General features: G+C 37.6%; 1 protein-coding gene and 1 long non-coding RNA gene across 3 annotated transcripts in view; one reads left to right on the forward strand and one right to left on the reverse strand.

Moving 5' to 3' along the window:
- LOC5570993 overlaps window positions 1–23,973 on the forward strand; it is a 52,041-nt gene that overhangs the window by 12,200 nt on the left and 15,868 nt on the right. The window lies entirely within an intron of this gene.
- LOC110678916 lies at window positions 5,848–23,464 on the reverse strand. The gene is made up of 2 exons (XR_002502044.1): window positions 23,395–23,464; window positions 5,848–5,977 (listed from the first exon to the last, which is right to left on the reverse strand). It is a non-coding gene; the product is annotated as an uncharacterized LOC110678916 (long non-coding RNA).

Consider the following 23,973-nt stretch of genomic DNA (forward strand, 5'->3'; position numbering starts at 1 on the left):
AGATGGCTCAGTAATGTACAATTTTGTTTGACGACATGACTCCAAACTATTCCAATATTGCTTGTGCTGAGTTGCCGCCCAAGAATTTATCTAAAGCTTCACCCAGCACTTCGAAATTGGAATAGCCGGCTCGGGGCCAATGAAGTCATGTGATGCTCCATCGCGAGCTAGCTCATCAGCCAATTCATTTCCAACGATGGAAGAATGGCCAGGTACCCATACAAGGTTTACAGAGTTGACTGAATTCAGTTCCTCAATTTGAGTTCGACATGCGATAACAAGCTTCGACCTTGAGTTGGCCGAAGCGAGAGCTTTTATAGCAGCTTGACTATCTGAACAGAAGTATATGACTTTACCCATTACGCACTGTTGAAGTGCTGATTGCACTCCACACATAAGAGCAAATATTTCGCCTGAAAAACGGTGCAGTTTCTACCAAGTGAGTAAAACTGATTCAGCCTTAGCTCACGAGAATATACTCCTGCACCAGCTCTACCTTCAAGAAGGGAGCCATCAGTGTAACATACTATATTGTTTGATATACTTCTTTCCAAATAGCCAGACGTCCACTCTTCCCGTGAAGGGAATTGTAAGATAAATGTCCTGTAAGGAAAGTGACAAGCAATTGTGAGATCACTTGGAGCAAGGACAATTTTGTCCCAATTCACCAAAAGTGGAAACAACGAAGTGTGTGTAGATCTACGATTCACTGGATTTTTCTCCAGTAGATCCAGTACCCATACACGGTAAGAGCAAGAAAGTGCTTCTTGTTTAAGATATATGTGTAGTGGCGCAACGTCGAAAAGGGCCTCGAGCGCTGCTGTGGGAGTTGTAGAGAACGCACCAGACATCGCCATCAAGCACATCCTTTAGAGATGGCCCAATTTTGATTGGATTATTCTCACTTCGCCCTTTTGCCACCACACAAGACATCCATATGCCAATATTGGCCGAACAACTGTTGTGTAAATCCGTTTGATATATTTGGGTTTGAGGCCCCAAGTTTTACCAAAGGTTCGCCGGCATTGACCGAAGGCCATGCAAGCTGTTTTGGCTCTGAAATCAATGTGAGGTGTCCATGAAAGTTTGGAATCTAGAATGACTCCGACATACTTTACTTGATCAGTCACATTAATCTCAGTGCCAAAAAGACGTAAAGGTCGAATTCCATCGCGGTTTCGTCTTTCCGTAAACAGAACAATAGATGTTTTATTCGGGTTAACCGAAAGGCCATATTGGCGACACCAACCCTCGACTACCTGAAGAGCACTTTGCATCAGGTCGAATAGGGTGCTTATGCACATACCAACTATCAGAGCTAGATAGTCGTCGGCAAATCCATATGTTGGAAAACCGCTATTATTGAGTTGCCTCAATAGCGTATCTGCTACGAGATTCCACAAAAGTGGTGACAAGACTCCCCCTTGGGGGCATCCGCAAATACTCAATTTTCGAATCGCTGCTTGACGCAATGTCGAGAAGAGATGTCGGTTTTTGAGCATTTGATGAATCCAATTGGTAATCATTGTAGGTAGCCCATGGTTTCGTGCTGCTTCCAATATGGCATCGAAAGACACGTTATCAAAGGCACCCTCAATATCCAAGAAAACACCCAAGCAGGATTGCTTCTGAGCGAATGCTTTCTCGATATCGTATACAACTTTGTGTAAAAGAGTCACAGTGGACTTTCCAGATTGGTAAGCATGTTGATTCACATGAAGAGGCATGTTTGCCAAATAAACATCACGGATGTGGTGATCGATAATGCGTTCCAGACATTTCAGAAGAAAAGAGGTCAGACTTTTTGGTCTAAAAGTCTTCGCTTCTTCATACGACGCACGTCCTCCTTTCGGGATAAACTTTACAGTAATATCACGCCAGGATTTGGGAATATACCCGGTAGCAAAACTGCTTACAAGTAGCTTTTTCAAAACATGTTTGATAAACTCAAACCCCTTTTGGAGCAGAACAGGATAAATCCCATCCGCTCCTGGAGATTTGAAAGGAGCAAAACTATTAAGTGCCCATTGAATCGATTCAGTAGTTACGATACTGCGAGCCGAGGCCAGAGACTCGTAACTACATGAAAAGACATTTGGTTCATCCGTAGATGCTATGTCCACACATCCGGGGAAGTGTGTATTGAATAAACATTCTAAAACTTCTTCATCGGAAGAAGTAAAGTCACCTTTAGGTAAGCGAATTTCGTTCACTTGGAAATCCTTAGATTTTGCAAGGATTTTGTTCAGCCGACTGACTTCACTCAAACTGGAAACATTTGTACAAAGGTTTTTCCAGCCGGATCGTTCAGCAGAACGAAGAGCCATCTTGTAAGCCTTGCGAGCCGACTTGAACGACTCTGATCCAGCTGAACGGCGTCTGTTCCAACTCCTTCTACATTGTTTCCTGAGTCTAGTCAGATCGGAATTCCACCATGGGGTCCCTCTTGTAGTCTTTACAGACCGCAGAGGACATGCTTCTTCAAAAGCTTCCATAATGTAGGAAGTTGTAGTATCAACGGCATCATCCAGATCACTCGGTTTTTTCAATGGACGGAGAATATCCATGAAATTTGGTCGCAACCAATTCAATATAGAGTTCCCAGTTTGTTGATCGGGGATTCCTAAAACGCAAAGTCTGCGCAGTTACATTTGAATGTTCAAAGAAGATGTAGCGATGATCAGATAATGATTCCTCATCTGATACATGCCAATTCGTCAACTCGTGACTGATTCTATTCGAGCAGAGCGTTATGTCTAACACTTCTTCTCTATTAGAAACCATGAAGGTTGGGCGATTGCCTATGTTAAGTAATCTAAGGTCTGTACTACTTAAGTATTCCATCAGACTGGAGCCTCTCAAATTGATATCTGAGCTGCCCCAGATGATGTGATGAGCATTGGCATCACTGCCCACAATCAGCGGAAGGCCTTTTGTTACGCAGTGTACGACAACTCGTTTGAAGTCATCCGTTGGGGATGGTTCATCATGTGGTAAATATACCGAACAATAGACGTATTTCCTATTGAGGTCACCAACAGAAACATCAATTGTGACAGCACATACATCTCTGGTCGTCAACTCAGAAATGAGTGTAGCAACGATTGCTTTATTTACGAGCACGCATGCGCGGGGCATGGAGTGCGAGTTTGCCATTTCAAGTTTGCTGAAAGTAGCAAAAACTGGGTCCACAAGGTTACCTAGATAGAAGTTTCCTCTACGAAAGTAGGGTTCTTGAACTAGCGCCACTTGGGCTGCACCATTTTGCATGAGTCTGCAAAGATTGATCGTTGCTGTTCTTTTATGCTGAAGATTGATCTGAGCTAACCTAACCGTAGCCACTACCCAAACTAGGCAGGATTAAGCTTTTTGCAATCTCAGCACGAAAAAGACCAGCAACGAAAAAAACAGATCGGTATCTATTAAAAGTCGCCAAAGGCGAAAGAGCACAGAATACACTGTGTAAAACGCATAATGCGAATCTATATAGGTGATAATTTAAATTAAATGTCAACATATTCATAATCCCATCCTTATTAAGCCTCAGGATAGAGACTGAAGAAGGGCAGCCGATTATCTCGGTCACCTGCACCATTGCTCCGGGTAGCACAGGAAGGACTCAATACTGTGGAGGGCGCCCTGGTACCCCACAGGCTCCGTTTGCGGTTAGGTTTTATTTAGACCCCCCTAACCATTCATTCCTAGGCACGGTACGCATCACACCATAAATTAGGGGTCACCTGTGAGGTGGACTTTTACCACCGGAACAGGCAGTCCGTAGTGTTAATTCTTAGCCAGTTGAAACAACCGCTACCGACACTACGCGGCTATCTAGGCTGCTCGGGAAAAGGAGGTTAATATTGATGATTAACTCCTGACGTGCCCAAGCAGTCGAAAGGCGAACACCAAGTTTATCCAGCTGTCTCCTACTGAATAATAGCGGAATAAGAGAACTTATGCCTTAATGATAATAATGCCTACTTACGATTCAGATGCACAATCAGTTCAACAAATTTTATTTATCTGAATACTTTACTTCGTTAATTTAGCTTTAATCCAATCAAATCTTCTTTTGTAGCTTAACTTTATGTAGCAAGTACCGTACAATGAATCATCGCGTCAAAACAACCCTATTGTTCTTCCGGTTCTCTATTGGTTCCTCCTGGCCCTATCGATAATGTAGTGATACCCGTGTTGCCAACTGAGTTCAGCGCACTGCACCGCAACAACTTGTGGGATTGTTCAAATATTACGTAACGCAGCAGGGGGAGGGAGGGGGTCTTACATAGTGTTACGGTCCATACAAAAATTTAAAATTGTCCATACAAAAGCTGTTACGTGGGGGAGAAAGGGGGTCTAAAATTGGTAAATTTTGCGTTACGTAATATTTGAATGAACCCTGTTTCGGATTTCATGACCGCATTTGTTACATAAATAATTTTCCAATAAATGTTCGTTCCCTTCCAATTCTCTCCTATCGAAGTTTTGTCCTTTCGACGTTTTGGCATTCGACGTTTTAGACGTAAACGTTTTGTCACCCAACTTTTTAAAACATGGTCTTCAGCATTTATCTATATGTAAAATTGCGTCATGATAAACTTTTGCCAAAGATATGCCAATGTTAAATGACAAATCGTTTAAAACAAATGTTCTGACAAAATTTGCCAATAGACCTTGGCAATCTGAAGAGTCTTCTTTCGTATACCAGTCTGCAAGCGATTCAAATTACAATGTTCAGCCATGCCTGCCTGACAACTTTACACGCGTTTTGCACATTTCATCACTCGCGTCGTCACGCTGATAGACATCAACAACAGTGTCTTTTGATTCACCATTTGAACATATTGAAGTTTATGTGCAAACAACATGAGAACAAACCGTTTTCAATTAGGTACAACCCGTCTCTTGTATTGAGTCTTTCTCGCATTAGACTGGAGGTGCAATCATGTAAGCATTACAATAAGAAGCGCCATAGGTAGTAGCTGTATCGTCAAATTATGACGCGAAGTAATTCACGCAACATGTTACTCATCGTTCTAATTAAGTTTTTGGAGTATGAATAAGTATCTTACCCGGTCGTGTTTAACATGGTTTTGTTTTGAGAATATGATTCTGTTTGGTTTTGTCCCATCTTGCCTGAGAGCAAGTGGATGGATGAAAGGCGAGCATGACAAGGAATCAGGCAACTAGGAAAATGATATGTAGTGTAAAATTATAGAATTAATAACTGGTAAGTATGGGCAGAAATATAAATTACTGCTTTGTAGTTGCTACTCCGTGATAGACCAGAACAAACGAAGTTGAACATATCGAGAACTCACTATTTAAAAAACAATACTAGCGCCGGCTAAATCCGCATGGTCAGCGGGGAAGAAAAGAAATGTTAGTTTGGAATGTTGTACTAGAGACCTACACAGCAAAAAAAGTTGTTGAATATTACATCGAAACCGCTGCAACCAAGTCATTCCCTCGGTCGTGCTATATTACACAGCCCGACGTACTCGCGAGCTATTGGTGTAATAAACACGACCGATGTAATTTTTCCGATGTAATAATTTCAACGTACATAATACGATGTAATCGATGCGATGTAAAATGGAAGCTATGTAACCTAAGCGATTGAAAAGAAAAATAAGTAATCACAAATTCTGTTCAATGGTCGATTAAATTGCTTTTTATCCTTTTTCAATCTTCAATCATATTTATGATTTAAAATCGAGTTTTCCCTTGCAGATTGAGTTATTTAGTATTGTAATTTGGGAATTGATAAAAGCAATTTAATCAACCATTGAAGAGAATTTAACGGTAGAAAGATAAAATATGTTTCAAACAAAAAACATCAGTACATAGTTATTTAAATCATAAATTATTTTATTGCATCATTTATAACATTTTTGTTGCATTGAATAGTTATTCAAATGATGGAGCATAATGGCAGGGAAGCTTCAACAGAACCCGTTCATGTTTTCGTACCGATCTAAAAAAGAAAAGAAAATACTGAATTATTATATATGTACATATCCAGGATTTTAGTATTCTACATAAACGACAGGTCTATAGTAAATATTCGAGGAAGTATTGTTATGTAAAACGGAAGATTTCTTCGAATATTTCACAGAAATGTAATTTTGATTTAGGAAAATTCCCAAATGTTAGGCTTCAACAAATTCGCTTCAGGAAATTATCCTACCATAACTTAACCTAAAATTTTAGAAATTCTGAAACAATTTTCTCATCTAGAAATTTTTGAGGAATTTTTCTTCTGGTCATACTGTTGAAATTACATACGCATTTATTCTATACATGGAGATTTCAATGCGACGGTACTCAGACGTCAAAGTCTGTTTGACATTTTCTGTTGACATTTGAGTGCTTTTTAGTTGGAATATTTTCAAACCAGCGAACATCCAACCATCGAGTCATTTCATGTAGCGGACCCCCAACGAGCGAATTCCCACTGTATATATTTTTAGACATTTTTAGTAGAAATTTTTGATATATGATTTTCAAATTATTTGATTTTAAACTATAGATTCCAAACCAACGTTTTCAAAAAAAAATTTTCACCGATCAAAAAATCTATGCAGTTTGATAACATCAGAATACCATTTCATTTTATGCTATAAATTGTCAATTTTTTTAAGACCTCACGTAAGAACTTTATGAATAAAATATAAAAGAATAATTTAAAATACTGTGGATTATGAACGTTTTCAATTTTGAAATAGTTTGAATAAACAGATATAAAACAATTATTGAAAATATAAAAGACCTAGAGATGTTTTACGCAAACTATCATGAATTGTCAGAACTAGCTGAAATTACTCTTAGAACAGGTTTTCGTTTTTTAAATGTATCAATTCGAAGTTTTGTCAAAGAAATACATTTAACTTTGGAATTAATGAAAATATATGGTATGGTCGAATAACCTTCTTCTTTCTGGCGTGACGTCTCAACTGGGGCAAAGCTTGCTTCTCAACTTAGCTACGAAAATCAATAATGTTTATCAAATCATCTGAAAGTGCCTTAAGGTGAAGATGAATCGAAGGCAAACCTCAAATTTCAAGAGCACAAATCTGGAGAACCGAACACCTTTTTGAGCTGAAAACTTAATCGATAGGTCACCACCAGATTATTGACAAATCGATTAAGTTTTCAGCTTAAACGGATGTTTGGTTCTCCAGATCCGTACTCTTGAAAAATTGAGGTTTGGCTTCGATTCATCTTCACCTTAAAGCATCGAAGTCAGATATGACTTTCATTTCATGACATTACGACAAGTATAACAGCTCGATTGCTTATAGATTTCTTTCACATATTACTCCACAGATCTCTCCAGGAGTTTTTTTTTTTAGATTTGTCACGAACTTTCTAAGTAATTCTTCCATGAATTTCGTTATATATACCTTCAATAATTCAATCTGGATTTTTTATAAATAATCACATCAGGAATCATCCATCAATAAAATATTCCATTGATTTCCCTAGGACTTCCTCCAGCATTCAGAGCAGCTTCAAGAATTGAAAATTCCTTCAAGAACGCCTCAATCTTTTTTTTTTTTTTTGAAGATTGCTTAATGAAGCCTTCAAATATTGTTTCATCTAGCAAAAGATCAAGGTAATTTTTTAGATTATGAGAAAATTTAAAAAAATGCGTTGAATTTTGAAAACAAAAGTGTGTGATTTCCAAGTACGCCTTGATGGATTCCTACGAGTATCTCTGAAAGACCTTCTAAATTTTTGATAAAATTCTTCCTAAAATATTCAAAAATATATAAATGAATTAGAATCTTCAAATAATGTCCTACAAGACGTTTTCAAGAAATAATCTGGAAAAAATCGGACCGAATCCCTCAACCTTGGCTAAAGTTTTGAAGAATGCATGGAGATTGAGCAATTTCATTGGAAAAAATATTTGTGAATTGTTTCAATCGCAGCAGATATGATATGCTGGAGACAACCCAAGACAAGTTTCTGGAGGAACTTAATGAGGAATCCTTTGTCAAATTAATCGAGAAATTCTTGGAAACGTTTATAATAGATATCATCAAATAATGCCTGCAGGATTTTTGGAGCAATTCCTGAGAGTAAAAGTGGATGAATATTTGAAAAATTCTTATGAAAATGCCTGGAGTAAATGAAAAAATCGGCTTAGGAATTATTGTAGGATTTTGTGGAAAAATGTTGAAGCTATTTTTTCCAAAACTTTGGAAAAAACTTTTGTGGAAGCGTTGGAGTGCTCTAGGTTTTTTGTACCTAATTCTGACGATATTCCTCTAAGCATCCATTGAAAAATCGCTGGTAGCATCTCTGAAGTATCTGATAGCATTGAAGAAGTAGTCACTGGAGAAATTACTAGGATTACTGAAGCATTCCTCGCGATATCTAAGAAAAATATCAATAAAACTTTGTGGAATAGTTGTCAAATAGTTTTTGTGAATTTTTTTGGAGCCTCTAGAATTTTGCGTTAGAATTCACTGCAGGCATATCAAAAAAGTGACATTAGAGATATTTTTATTGAAATAGAGAATTTAGAGACCATTATCGAAAATAGAGACTTACATTAAAATAATGATCAAGACTTTAAAAAAAATTGCTTACTTGAAAAATCTATTATTTTTCGTGCCTGTTGTTATTTTTCCAGCAAAGTTTATTATTTCTATATAATAGAAAAAAAACATATTTTTGTTTTTATTTTATATTTTTTTAATGTTTTCAACTTATCAACTGCTTATGAACAACATCCAACTGGAGCTATAGTTTCTTTTACCAATTTGGCAATCTTAAAATTCCCTGTATAAACATGTTTTATGCTTAATAATTAAAAATCGTTGAAAGGACTGAACATCCCTGGCCACGATCACAGGGTTTGACGGTGCCAAAGTAGAAGGTGCACCATAATAATACCCGTCTGTGAAACATATCACCTTCCCAATACTTTGGCACACCTCCAACGGTTCATGATTTATCATGAAACGGCTGCATTCAGGCGGAGGATCTGTTAATATGTTTCGGCATATTATCAGGTCCTCTTCGAACGGAGGGACCGCCAGGGCTCATTAGTTACTTATAAACCAGTGCTGGTTGTTTGATGTTTCAATTCGTTTACACGAGCTGTAGCATCCTTTGTACTAATCAGCAATGGTGGTTAAGTTTTGAAGCCAACGTGTGATCAATCGTTTTATAATGCAACATAAGAATGGGTGTTTGGTGGAACTGTGCGTTACACTCGTCGTTATTAAATTTAGTGATTGTGAAGGTGCTAATAGTGATTTTATAATTAAATCTATAGTGATGAAAATTTGAAAATTAAGGTGAAGTGATTCTGATAGTTTTGTTAAAAATATAATAATAATGATGTGAACTTTATTAATTTAATAATGGCCATAATACATTGTGCAATCATTTTTCTGAATATAAACTTAATTGCCTAGTTCTTCAAACGTGCATGATAAAAATATTAATACATAATGACAGCGAGTGCAGAAGAATGGATCGAATTGATTTTTTTTAATGTAACTTTCTTGATCATAGTGCTAAATCGTAGTTTGAATTGTAATGACTCTACAGCAACAAAAATAATGATACATTTAAATTGAATATTTTTAAATTACTTAGTAATGCTAACAGATGGTAATGCTAACAGATTTACATGAAAATGGTGTGATGTGAAAAGTGATATAATAGAAAGTATATCTGAAGTGTATTACGAAAGTTGATGAGTAATAATCGGTGATATACGTGATAGTGTCGAAAATAAAAGTGACGAAAGTGAGTGATGAAATGAAATGGGGAATGAGGACCTTTTAATAAAACTATTTCGTTCTTCACTTTAACCACTCTAGTAGCATTTCAGGCCTTATCATAGTTTGATAGTATTTTGAACTACTAGACTGCAAAACTACGGCAAGGGCTGATTGCTGCTAGCGTACACAGTGACCATTTGAGCAACATTGCTTAGGAACGTCTGTGTGATGAACGCAATAGAGGCTTATAAAAGCAAATGCTGGGAAGGAGCTTAGGGCAGATTAAGAGTGCCAGTACTACCCCTATCGCTACCGACAAAAAAAAAAAAAAAAAAAAAAAAAAAAAAAAAAAAAAAAAAAAAAAAAAAAAAAAAAAAAAAATCGTTGAAAGGACTGAACATGTTAACTAGTGTTTTGATAGCGGCGCAGCCAAAACAAAAATTCGATTCAAGAGATTTTGTGTCATAAAACGACATTCTACCATATATTACAGTTTCAAAATAATTCCCCAGAGTGTAGCCGAAATTCTCTGAGATTTCCAGGTTTTTTTCCAGGTTGAAAAAAATCCTCTTATAATTCCAGGTTTGCCAGGTAGTAGACACCCAGAACTCTCAATCAATCTTCTATTCGAACTAAAAATATGATGTAATCTTTCGCAGAATACTCGATAAAAAAGGTGTGATATTCAGTTGAGTCAGTCGTCGGGTGTAGACGCATTTTTAAGCGCTCCGTAGTTATTTTAATTTTTTTCTTTGCTGTTTACAAACATCGCGCGCGACCGGTAAAAATGCAGTGCAGTGTTAAATCATGCAATATCAGTGACGATCGCTTCCTATGGAAGTGCGAGTTCTGCTTTAAAAATTACCACGCGGCATGCATTGGTGTGCAACGCCATCAGGAGAACTTTGTTTTATCATATATGGTACCTCTATGCGGCGATTGCCAGCATAATTTGAAAACCGGAATTGACACCCGCAAAGTGCTCCATCAACAGCAGCAGCTAATCGATTCAATTAGAGCACAAACTGACGCCAATCTTCGAGTAGCCGCCGATCTTAAAAAACTTAGTGCAATGGGGGATTTATTTGACCAAATTGAGCATCAACTGAAGGAATCGGTGTTGTGCATTAATAATAGCACATCGGCGAGCGTGTCAAATGCTGTATCGGTATTATCGCGTGTGGCCGAAAAGCATTCAGAATATAGGAATGATATGCCCAGCAACGATTTGATTGCATTAAAAAACCATTTGACTGGTCTATTAGATATTTCAATGAAATCTTCAAAACAACATATTGAAGATTTTGTAGAGGCTTTGACGGTAGATCTGACTGATGAATTAAAAAAGATCTGTACCGAGGTTCAGTCTTTGAGTAGCCTAACCATTGAGATGGCTGCTCATTGCAACGAACACAATGCTAGCATTGGCAGAGACCGATTTGCGGAAGATGAGTCACCGCCAAGCCTATTACAAGAGTTGGCTGAAACTGCTGATGTAAACTCTGGTTCGAGTTCCGGTACCGCAGGTTCACCGCCCAGTTTAAATTCTGAATCAAATAAAAACAAAGAAGACAACTCTGGCTGGCGACTCTTAAGGCCCAAACGCAATGGTAGCGGAACGGCAACGGAATGCGGAACCGGTTCGCCAGCGTGAACTACAACAAGCTTGTCGATTCAGTGTTGGTTCAATTTCATCCGTTGTCAGCTCAGTCGAGATGGTGTGATTCATACTGGCGAACCGGTTCCGCATTCCGTTGCCGTTCCGCTATCATTGCGTTTGGGCCTTTAGGCACGAGGAAAGTATGGAAAGCGAATTGGGCGGAATACGACAAACGCCAACTCCACCGATTGAATCAGCAAAAGCAGGCCGAGAAGGCCAGAAGGCGACGTAAGCGGAACGTGACACGCAATGCTACAACCAACAGTTTGGGTTGTAATGTAAACAACGTTTGCAACAACAGTTCTGTCAATACCCCTCTCCGCTTAAATTCTATGAACTCCCGCCGTACTGTTTTCGGCAATCGCAGGAATGCCACTGCTAATAATGCAAACTCTTTCCACCTTCCACCCGATCGTGAGCTACTTGCAGCAGCAAAAAATCAGTTTTCACGTCCACCGCTAAACTACCAACCAACGATACAATTTGAAAAAAGGGAAACCATGAATCCCTACCAACCAAGCGCCCCCACAACTTCACGAAACATGCCACAAGGAACTTTTTCAACTCCATCATCCTACGTAGAGTGCCCCTGTAGACACACGTGTTTTCGCCAGAACTGACGCTCTCTCCAGAGGAAGCAAATTATGACGACAATAAGGCCGGAACAAATCTTAAAATCTTCTTTTGTCACCTTCCATCAAAATGTGTCGAGGGGGGGGACAAAAAATAATAAAATGTAAATTCAGGGAAATGCATCATTTTTTATTCTCATATGGTGAAAAACCATGTTTTGCCACATATAACCGTCAAATCAAAATGTTTGAATATCAAACACGATATTTTTTAATTGTTCGTAACATTGATGGCATAACATTTTTAATAAAACGGCTTTCAAATTGTACTCTAGCTATTACCGATTTCAAGAAGACTGCGAAAATGTTGTACTTATATGTAACTTGAAATCATATTTAGATTGTATCAATTTGGTCCAACATGTATGTAACATTAGGGCGATTCAAATTTTAAAAATGTTTGAAAATCCAATCTCTCATATCTTTCTTATAATCTTCACCATAAAAATAGTGTTCTGTGAAATTTTCAGCTTTCTAGGTGGTGGATGGCCCAAAGACTATGTAGGTTTATATGAAAATCAATATGCAGAAATTCTGAAAAATGTTTTAATTACGTTAGTACTGTAAGTACAAACATATCATCCCATAGGGAAAACTTATTCTTCAAGTCTTAATGAAGGAAGTTGCTGAAGAAACAAATGCATTTTGAGCAAATTTTGTTTGGGATTTTTGTAGATGTTTGTAGGGCTGTGAAGCTAAATAATAGCTAACAAACTCCTGAATATCTTTTCTCCTATCGGTTGGATTGAATTGCTCTCTTCAACAAACTTCTTTATTATGGTTTGAAGAATGAGTTTTTACTATGGTATGATAAATTTGTACTTACATTCCAGTACTAACTTGCTTAGAACATTGTTCAACATTTCTCCATAGTTATTACCACATAAACCAACATAGTCTTTGGGCCACCTTCAAATCACCACCTAGAAAGTTGAAAATTTCACCGAACTCTATTTTTATGGTAAGGATTGTAAGATCCCTGGGCATTAAGTGTCATCGTACCTGCCACACGATATACGAATGCGAAAATTGGCAAAGAAAGCTCTCAATTAATAACTGTGAAAGTGTTCATAAGGACACTAAGCTGAGAAAAGCAGCCTCTGTCCCAAAGGGGACGTAATGCCAAGAAGAAGAAGAATTGATGTAAATCATCAAAAAATCTATTTTCATAGGCCACACTGTTACAGTAAAACAAACAGATTGAGGACTTGTAATCCAATAACACCTGTTATCTTATATAATACAGTTAAGACGAATTACAAAGCGAGCTAAAAACACGATGAATAATGAAAATTTACACTGAAAATACGATATTTTAACAAACAAACAGACGTAACACTCTTGTTTTCATCGTACAGCAGAATAGCGCCCAATTCTAATATTTTTTAGATGGCCGACGGGCCACTCGTGGCGCTCGCATCACTTTTGTTAGAGTTTGACGTTTGCTCACTACCGCCACCTAGTTCACGGTTGGCCAAATGAAGTATTTTTAGCATTAGGCGTAAATGTTCATGTGACTATGTTTTAAATTGATAATTGTTCTAGCTGTTACGTCTATTTGTCTGTGATATTTTATTTATTTTCCCCTTCTGACTTTTTGAAAATTTTGAAGGGGGGGGAGACAAAAGTAAAATTTTAAATTTGTTCCGGCCTAATTGTGCGGAAACCGATGCTCACCAGGACCTGATGACTTCTCAGCCGTTTACGCTCAACCTGACGCAGTCTCCAGACGTAGACCATGACGATCCAATAGTGGGTGATATTCAACAAATTGTTCTAGGTAATATTTTAAATAATAACGATGTGTCTAATGAAGGATCTGGAATTTCAAGTAATGCTGTGCAAAGGGGTGTGTTTCCAAAAACTTCTTCAGAAGCTACCGAAATTTTGGTATATTGCCAAAATTTCAATCGCATGAGGAGTGCATCAAAAATGAACGAAATTTATAAAAGAATAGTAACTTCATCCTTCTCGGTTGTTTTGGGTACTGAAACTAGTTGGAACGAAAAAATTAAGAGTGAAGAAGTTTTTGGTAATGATTTTAATGTATTTAGAGATGATCGCGATCTGGTTCTTACCCAAAGAATGTCTGGTGGGGGAGTTCTCATTGCAATATCTTCGAAATTCAATTCAGAATTAATTGTTTCATCAAAATATAAAGAGTTTGAACACGTATGGGTAAAAGCACATATCGCCGGTGAAACACATATATTTGCTTCTGTGTATTTTCCGCCAGACCATGCTTGCAAATTATCATATGAAATTTTCTTTCAAACCGCTGAAGAAATTTTGTCGCAATTTTCTCCAGAATTCAAAGTGCATATCTATGGCGACTTTAATCAGCGTAATGCTGATTTTATTCGTGATTCCGAAAACGAAAATGTTCTGCTGCCGGTTGTTGGTGAAAACGAATCATTACAACTTATTTTTGAAAGAGCTGCATTTTTAGGTTTAAATCAAATCAATCATGTGAAAAACCGACAAAACTGTTATTTGGACTTCTTATTCTCAAACATAATGGAAGATTTCTGTGTGAACGAATCTCTTTCTCCACTATGGAAAAATGAAGCGTTTCATACAGCTATCGAGTACTCAATCTTTGTTCATAATTATCATAATTCCGACTACTATGACTTTGAGAATTTCTTTGATTATAAAAACGCCAATTATAACGGCATCAAACAGAAATTGAATAGTATAGATTGGCAATCCGTTTTGAAAAATCAGGAAGATTTGGAGTATGCAGTTACGGGTTTTTATTCAATTTTGTCGGAAATTATTCAGATGGATGTTCCACTCCTGAGGAGACGTCGTAGGAATGGGTCAAAAAATCCTGTTTGGATTAATAAGCAAATAAAAAATTTGAAAAATCGTAAGCAAAAGGCTCATAAAATTTACAGACAACAAAAAACTCAAGAAAGTTTAGAAAATTATTTGTATATTGTCAACCAACTTAATCAGGCCATATCCACTGCACTTGAAGAGTACAACACAAAAATTGAAAATGATTTAAAATCTTGCCCAAGGAATTTCTTCAATTATGTTAAAACTAAGATGAAGTCTAACAACTTTCCATCTAAAATGACATTGGATGATAAAGTAGCAGATAATCAAGATGACATTTGTAATCTCTTTGCTGATTTTTTCCAAGAGACTTATACAAACTTCTCGGATAATGACCGTGATTTTGAGCACTTTTCTAGTTTTCCTGATTTTACAACCGATGTAGGCGTTAGTCAAATACAGGTACAAGACATTTTAACAGGACTGAAGAATTTAGATTCCTCCAAAGGATCAGGGCCTGACGGAATCCCACCTGCTTTACTGAAAAACTTAGCCAATGAATTTACAGCACCATTATTTTGGCTGTTCAACATGTCACTTGAAAAGGGCAGATTTCCAAAAGAATGGAAAAGGTCATTTCTTATACCCATTTACAAGTCTGGTAAAAAATCTGATATTCGAAATTATCGTGGAATTGCTATTATTTCATCCATTCCAAAACTATTTGAATCAATCATTAATAAAAAAGTATTTAGCCAAATAAAACATAGGATAACGAATGTACAACATGGTTTCTTTAAAGGTCGTTCTACTACAACGAACCTTTTGGAATTTGTTAATTACACTTTAAATGCAATGGATAGAGGTAACCACGTCGAATCACTTTACACCGACTTTAGTAAAGCATTTGACAGATTAGATATTCCTATGTTGATTTTTAAGCTAAATAAAATGGGAATTGCAATGAAACTCCTCAACTGGATTGAATCGTATTTAACAGATCGCCAACAAATAGTAAGATTTGAGGGAAAACTATCTAAACCTGTTCATGTTACATCAGGAGTTCCCCAAGGTTCACATTTAGGCCCATTGTTATTCATATTGTTTGTTAATGATATTTCATATGTGATAAAACATGTTAAAATTCTTATTTATGCTGACGATATGAAACTTTTTATGGAAATCAATAGCAAAAAAGAGAGCGACATTTATCTGAATGAAATAAGTATATTTGATAAATGGTGTAGTAAAAGCTTACTTAAATTAAACGTCAAAAAATGTAATCTAATCACATATAGCAGAAAACGTAATACACCACAGATTACTGTATTTTTAGAAAATCAAGACGTTCAAAGGTGCGATAAGATTAGAGATTTAGGTGTTATATTAGATTCTAAACTTACATTTACTGACCATTATAATACTATTGTCCATAAAGCAACCAATATGTTAAGCTTTATTAAGCGTTTTAGCTTCAATTTTCGGGATCCATATACGATTAAAACCTTGTACATTGCTTATGTAAGATCAGTTTTAGAATATTGTAGTATTGTGTGGTCCCCACATATGAAAACACATGAGGATAGAATCGAATCAGTACAGAAGCAATTTCTTTTATATGCCTTACGCAAATTAGGCTGGACAACGTTTCCACTGCCATCATACGAGGCTCGATGCATGCTTATTGACATCCAAACTTTAAAGGAGCGTCGCGAATTAGCCATGATTTCATTTGTCAATGATATAGTATCGCATCGTATTGATTCCACCAATCTCTTATCTAGTTTGAATTTCTACACGCCCGCCAGACAGTTGAGGAATCGGAATTTGTTCGCATCAAACAATCATCGAACTAATTATGCCAAGTTCGGACCAATAAATCAAATGATGTCTCTTTATAACCAGCATTACACAGAAATTGATTTGACCATGTCGCGAACTAAGCTTAGGCAATATTTTAATTCCCTTAGATATAATACAACATAGTATTAAGCAAACATGTAGTCTACAATTTGATTGACGAAATAGATAAATAAATAAATAAGCCTCCATACATAGGAACTTATAGAGGAACTTATGGAGGAATTCCTGGATGAATTTCTGGAAACTGCTAGAAAAATTGGAGGAACTTTTGAAGGAACTCTTGAAACTTGGTTAAACCTATAGAAACTCCTGGAGAAATACTGGAAAGAAATCCAAGAGCCCTCCCCTTGGTTATGCGACCTTGCCGCGATGGGAGGGCATAATCCATTAGCCCATATGATGGAAACCAAAGGCGTAACCTGTAGCGGTGGTATCACATTTTGGCATTTTTTGCTTAAAGCCGCGTCATAATTCAAATGGCATAGACGCAATAATATCTCGGATGTGATCCAACGGACATTCTGCGTCATTGATAGAATTGATGCCCATTTCAAATAATTAATCTATTCGAAGTGGACATTAATACTATTGGTGACGATTAGTTTGCCTTTTGCTAACCAGGATGATCCGTAGCCACTCTTACTATTAGCTAGCGAGAAACGGTCTTACTATAACGATATCATGTACGACGTAGGGAATATTACCTTGAGGAAAATGACTAGTAGAAATAAGTGGCGACAATCTTATTTTAATATGATTTTTACATTGCCATAATAAGAAATACCTCCTTTGTAACAACGGTAAATTTTCGCAAAATTTACAAGTAGAAAGTAGGCGTTGTGAAGCATTGCATTTGCCACCGAAAAGTGAATCTTGTAGGAGAATGTAATAGAAACCTAAGGTAACTTTAATCTTAAATATTCACTATAAAAATGACTATGAAAAGTAAGACGCTGAGATCGATCATTAGGGTACACTTGCTAGTTTCGAGAAATTGTTGAACATACAAGGAAAGAGACTTTTTTCTTTAAGGATATTTTTTAGGCAATTTAATGTGAAATTCCTAGAGAATAACTTCTAATGGAATTTCTGGGGCAAAAACAAAAGGAATTCCAGAGGAATCTCGAGGTAGAATTTCTTGAGCAACTTCCTTGAGGAATTCCTAAACTTCTGAACAAATTTCTGGAGAAAGTCCTTAATCAATTTGGAAAGGAATTCCTTAAGAAATTTCATGTTTTCTTTAGGAATTCCTGTATTCCTGAAGAAACGCCTGTAGCAAGGGAGTTGTATTCCTGTGGCAATTTTGAGTCCTGGCAAGTTTTGAGAGAAATACTGGTGGAATTCCTGACAGAACTCCTGGAGATACACCATGGAGAACCTTGGAGTTCTGTTCCAAAGATGGAATACCTAGAGAAATTTTGAGAAGAACTCTAGAGGAATTTATGAATGAACTTATAGTGGAATTCCTGAGGAAATCTTAGTGGAATCTGTTGCTATCGCACCTGTCGCACCTAGGTATAAGAATCGGTTGAGAAGCATGCGTCATCGTAGGTAAAAGTATGGAATATTCGTTGAGAGAGATATGATATTTGTGGATTGTGTTGAATTGTAAATACCTGGTTTGAATAAAAAGAATGCTGATTGAGGTATCAGTCAGTATCTGTCTGGGTGATAGGTACAACTTCTGCAACAACCTTCTTTCTACCTAAATGATTTTCAATCGGTTATGGACGGGACAGCCTCGCTAGTATCTGGACGCTAAGACCACACTTAGCGGAATAGCTTCTCAACAGAATCCCTAGAGGAACTCCTGGGGGCATTCCTAGAGAAATTCTCGAAGAAACTTCTGGATGAATTTCTGAATGAATCCCTAATAGAATTACTGGATAAACTCCTGGACAAATTTCTAGGGAACTCCTAGATGAATTCCGGAAGGTATTATTCAAAGCAACTTTTTATGGAATTTCTTGAGGTATTCCTGGATCCCGCGTAATTTTTTTGAGGAAGTCCTGGAGGAATTTCTAGAGTTATTTCTTTTACAGTTCTTGTAGGAACTACTTGTCGATTTCTTGATGAAATTCGTGTAAAAATTAATGAAAAACTCTTGGTGGAATTGTTTGATAAAATCCAGGCAGATCCCCCTTTCTGATGAAACTCGTGATAGAATTTCTGAAGGAATCCCTTTCAAGGGATGAACAAATTTCTTGGTGGAATTCCACAGGGAAATCCTGGAGGAATTCCGTGAAGCATCTTATAACGGAACTCCTCGGTATTTTTTTTGTAAAAAGTCCTAGAAGAATTCCTGAAGGACCTCCGAGACGCATTCTTAAAGGAACTACTTCTTAAAAATCTTCAAAAATAAATTCTCTAACCAGTTTTTTTTAATGGATCATTGAATGTAGTTTTTGCAAGTGCTCACCGCATCAAAACAAAGGCGCCACTGTATATGGGATTTAACATTGTGACAGCATTGCTGTTCTGCCAAACACACAAGGCTACGGTGGCGCTATCTATGCTTTCCATAGCGGCCGTTTTGATTATTTTAATGATCCATTATGGTGGAATCTCGGGACGAACCCTCTAGCGACCTTTCATGGTTCAATTGACTGATGTTTAATAGATCTTATTCTTTAAAAACCCCTGGTGCAATTCTTCATCTTCTAAAGAAACTCTTAGGTAAATTTTGATAAGAAGCCCTTCAGGAGCTCCTAGACACATTTCTTAGGATATCTTTAAAGAACTCCTTGAGGAACTATTTCAGGGTGTCTACTCATGTACAGAAATAAATTTCCCTGATATTTCCAGGTTTACAAAAATCATTCCAAGTTCAAGAAATTCAGTTAATTTTACTTGACTAAAATTTTATTTTCAGCTCTGAAACAGTTAAACAAAAAATTCTTACGATAAATTACGAAGTGTTTTTCACTTCAATTAAAAAAAAATATTTGTGTTTTGCTCAAAGTGTATACAACATAAGAAAAAAATATTGGTAGTTTTTAATTAATTACCTTGAAAAACAGCTTTTATTATCAAATGATCAAAAGTGACTTTAATCATCAAAATCAGATATGAAAGACATAGTCTATTCGAGCTTAATGAAAATATCCTTTACCTTAAAATGGGGTTCATATTTATGGACAACAGCGACGTACGCAGAATACTTCTCTGAAGGTCGTTTTGGTTTTTGTTTTCATTAGAGTTTAGTTTTTCATTTGAATAGACTAAGAACATCGATATTTTCTTACTCCTTGCCATATTTTGATAAGTAGGGTGCAGAGCTACTTGGGTAATTCCATGATTCACTTTAGCATGGGGGATTTTTCCCGGCCGAATCGTCTGAAACTTTGCAATAAGAAGCAATGCAATATGACGCATATTGTGGCCAAATATAAGCTCAGTGGCTTTCAAAAAACCCCACTGCCGAAGTGAATCAAAAGTGCCAAGAATAGGATCCGTTGGTTTTTCCATTGATTTCCCTAGCACTTTCTCCAATATACCCGTTTGAAGCATCTGGAATTCCTAAAGCATTCCTTGGGATCTAAGAAAAATATCATTAAGAACTTGTTGAATGGTCGCGTAATAGACTCTGAAGGTTTTACTGGAGCCTATAAAATGTAGCATCAGGATTCACTGGATAAAACACAAAAAAATACCTTCGAAAACTATTTTAATTTGAATAGGGACTTTAGAGGCCTTACAAAAAATAAACTTTTTAGAGAATTGCTTTAGAATAGTAACCAAGGGGCTGTCCATTAATTATGTAAGGGTTTATGGGGGGAAGGGGGTTTGAGATTTCTTACGTGCCATACAATTTATTTTTAATTTTCATACAAAAAATCTTACCATGGGAGGAAGGGGGGTTGAAAAACCCCGAAAATTGACTTACGTAATTAATGGATCGCCCCCAAGACTTAAAAAGAGACCGACAAACCTTAGGAATGTCCTTTTTTAAACATGTTTAATACTGAAACATCTAAAAAAAAGGAATGAGCACCTTAAACAGTGTTTTGATAGCGGCGCAGCCGAAATTTTTTTGATTTAAAAGATTAAGTGCCACAGGACATATTCTACCATATATTACTGATTCAAAATAATTTCCCTGACAGTGGCCGAAATTTCCTGAGAATTTCAGGTTTTTTCCAGGTTTAATAAAATTCCCTGATAATTCCAGTTTTTTCCAGGTAGTAGACACCCTGTATTTAAGGTGAAGATGAATCGAAGCCAAAATTCAAATTTTCAAGAGCACAAATCTGGAGAACCAAACATCCGTTTGAGCTGAAAACTTAATCGATTGGTCACAGGCTGGTGGTGACCAATCGATTAAATTTTCAGCTCAAACGGGTGTTTGGTTCTCCAGATTTGTGCTCTTGAAAATTTGAATTTTGGCTTCGATTCATCTTCACCTTAAGGGACTTCGGGACGAATTCCTGAAGGACCTCCCGGAGAAATCCTTGAGGAATTACTGAAGAAACTAAATATCTAAAGAAACTCATGCAGACATTTCTTATGGAACTTATACAGGAATTTCATTATTTTCCGGTTTTTTTTTGTGGTGGCTATTTGAAGCATCCTTTACCAGATCATCGTGACACTAGACATTAAAATCCTGTTTTTGAGGTCAAATCCGGGATGGCTCATATTGCCCCCGTTGCCCTATATGAGTAGTTTCAAAATAACGATTTTACAGCATAGCTGAGCCTTTCGGATCATGAGTCAGATACAGTTAACTCTCCATTACTCGATATCGAATTAGAGAACCACAGTAAAAGTTGGTTTTCATGGCTAACTCGATGGTCCCTGGTATCAAGGCCAGAATTCACAGGGAGTGAAAAACTTTATAGTACTAGGAAGGGGACGGACCTGGTGTAGTGGTTAGAACACTCGCCTCTCACGCCGAGGACCTGGGATCGAATCCCATCCCCGACATAGTCACTTATGACGTAAAAAGTTATAGTGACGACTTCCTTCGGAAGGGAAGTAAAGCCGTTGGTCCCGAGATGAACTAGCCCAGGGCTAAAAATCTCGTTAATAAAGTCAAACCAACCAACCTATAGTACTAGAACACCATAGGCGATCGCTAAACATTACCTAATCATAGAACGGCTTTTTGCTCTATTATATTAAGTAGATACTCTATGCTCTTATCCGCAACCCGGTGCACGCGCCCTGTTGGGTCTTGAAAAACCTCGTAGAAGATTACAAACCGTCAATGGCATTCCTATATACTAACCCACATTGCACATTTAAGGGTCTGATTGTGCTCATAACCAACCCTCAGTGTGTACTCTTCTCACCAGTTACAAATTATATTTTCCTGGAGTATAAATGAAATGGTAACCGTAAACTTTGCCATTGTATTGAAGTTCATGCAACCTCTAATCAACACTACAAAATACAGCGATTGAATATCTAAAATCATCGCTCCCTGGAAAGTATAATCCCAAGCACAGGGAAAAAAACGGGAAGAACTTTGGTACGAATTTCTGCAAACTCCTAAATGCATTTTTGGAGAAATCCCCCTCCTAGAAACTCATGAACTCCTAGGAGAAAACCTTAAGGAATTCGTTAGGAAACTCCCGGAGAAGTCCTGGAGGCACTCCTTAAAAAAATCCTTGAGGAACACCTGGAGGAATCCTCAAACGAACGCCGAGGGAATTCCTCCATGTACTTCTGAAGTAAGTCCTAGAGAGCAGTGATGCATTTTGAACTGAACGCGAGCCAAAAATGAACGGAGCAAGTTCAATTTTTGCACGAGAACGCAGTAAACTTTGAACTCTCGAGCCAGAGCATGCCGCTGCTCTCGAACGGCCCGTTCAGATCGCAAATCATTACAATTGTAATTGAAGCATGAATTTAATGTTTTACCTGAAAAACATTTCTTGAATTGATGATACATTCAATTTTATCATACATCAATGTGCTTTTTCTTACTTTGAGCACCTTAAAGTCAACATTATCATGGTGAGATGGCGTGAAATGTGTCAAAACAATCTGCGTTCACTTTTCTGCTCTCGAGGGTTCAAATTTTTGAACTGAACAATGAGCAAGCCTACTTGATCGCCCGTTCAATAAACTGAACTGGAACGCGAACTGAACGCGTTCAAATGCACCACTGCTAGAGAGATTACTGTCCGAACTCCTGAAGAAATTACTTGAGGATCTAGGGTAAGAAACTTTTGTATGCATTTAATTAAAATTTCTGCAGGATTTTTTAGAGTACTATTTTACTATAGTACCTACTAGAGGTATTTTCTAGAGAAATTTTTTGAAGGAACTCCTAATTCCCTTCCATTCGTCAGTAAAATCTTGAAGATATTCTTGAAGGAACGCTTGGAGAAATTGCCGAAAGAAATCCTTGAGAAGTTCTTGGAGGAATCCCTGAAGGAATCACTGAAGTAAAGTCTGAATGGACTCCTAATAGAATTATTGGAGGAATCTTTGAAGGTTCTGTTATACCTACCTCCAGTGTTGCAATAAATAACACAAAGAAATTAAACTGGAAACATCAATAAGTAAGCTTCAAGTGTGGAATTAGGAATCGTGTTTCCGACTAGTACTAAAACAATCACATGCGATCAAGAAATAGCTTGCTTGCGAATCGCTGCATAGGGGGATCTGTGTTCCGCAACACGATTAATATTCAAAGAAGTAAAAAGGAAATGTTTATAACTTTTAACATTTCCTCCCAAAACAGCAAATCTTACCTTACCATTCGCACTTAAACAACTTAGATGTTCATTTTGAAAAACGAAGTCAGCTCGGTCGAAGGGAATACCGCAAAGTCCCTCCCCCCCCCCCCCCCTCCGAACCACACGGTGAGGCTTCCTGCTCAGATACTCGCCCATGATTTCGCACGCCAGCTGTTCAGCTTTCGTTTTGATCTGCTGCTGATTGCGCTTCTGTTGGTTCTCGTGGTCGATGATCCGGGGTCCGGGTCACGGGCATTTCTGCGCTGCGGACGAGGGACATTATCCAGTCGTGGTTCCTGGTGGTGATCTCCTGCTTCTGCTGTTCGACTCGCTTATCCTTGGACTGAGGCACGTGCAGCGTTTCCAGGTTGGCTACAATCTTCTTGTACTCGTTGGCCTGAACCTTCAACCGCTCGGAGCGTTCGTCCTTGAAGGCCTTCTTGAGCAGCGACAGCGTTCCTTCGAATTCCTTCTCTTTCTATTTGAGCCGCTGGCAGACTTCGTCGTACATTTTCTGCAGTCGGACGGTGATCGTTCCGTGGTCCTTCCAGCTGCTTCTTGACTTCTGTGCGCGAAGAATGATAGGGGCCACGGGTTTC

The sequence above is a fragment of the Aedes aegypti genome, chromosome 3 (assembly GCF_002204515.2).
Source record: "Aedes aegypti strain LVP_AGWG chromosome 3, AaegL5.0 Primary Assembly, whole genome shotgun sequence".
In the NCBI taxonomy this organism is placed as follows: Eukaryota; Metazoa; Arthropoda; class Insecta; order Diptera; family Culicidae; genus Aedes; species Aedes aegypti.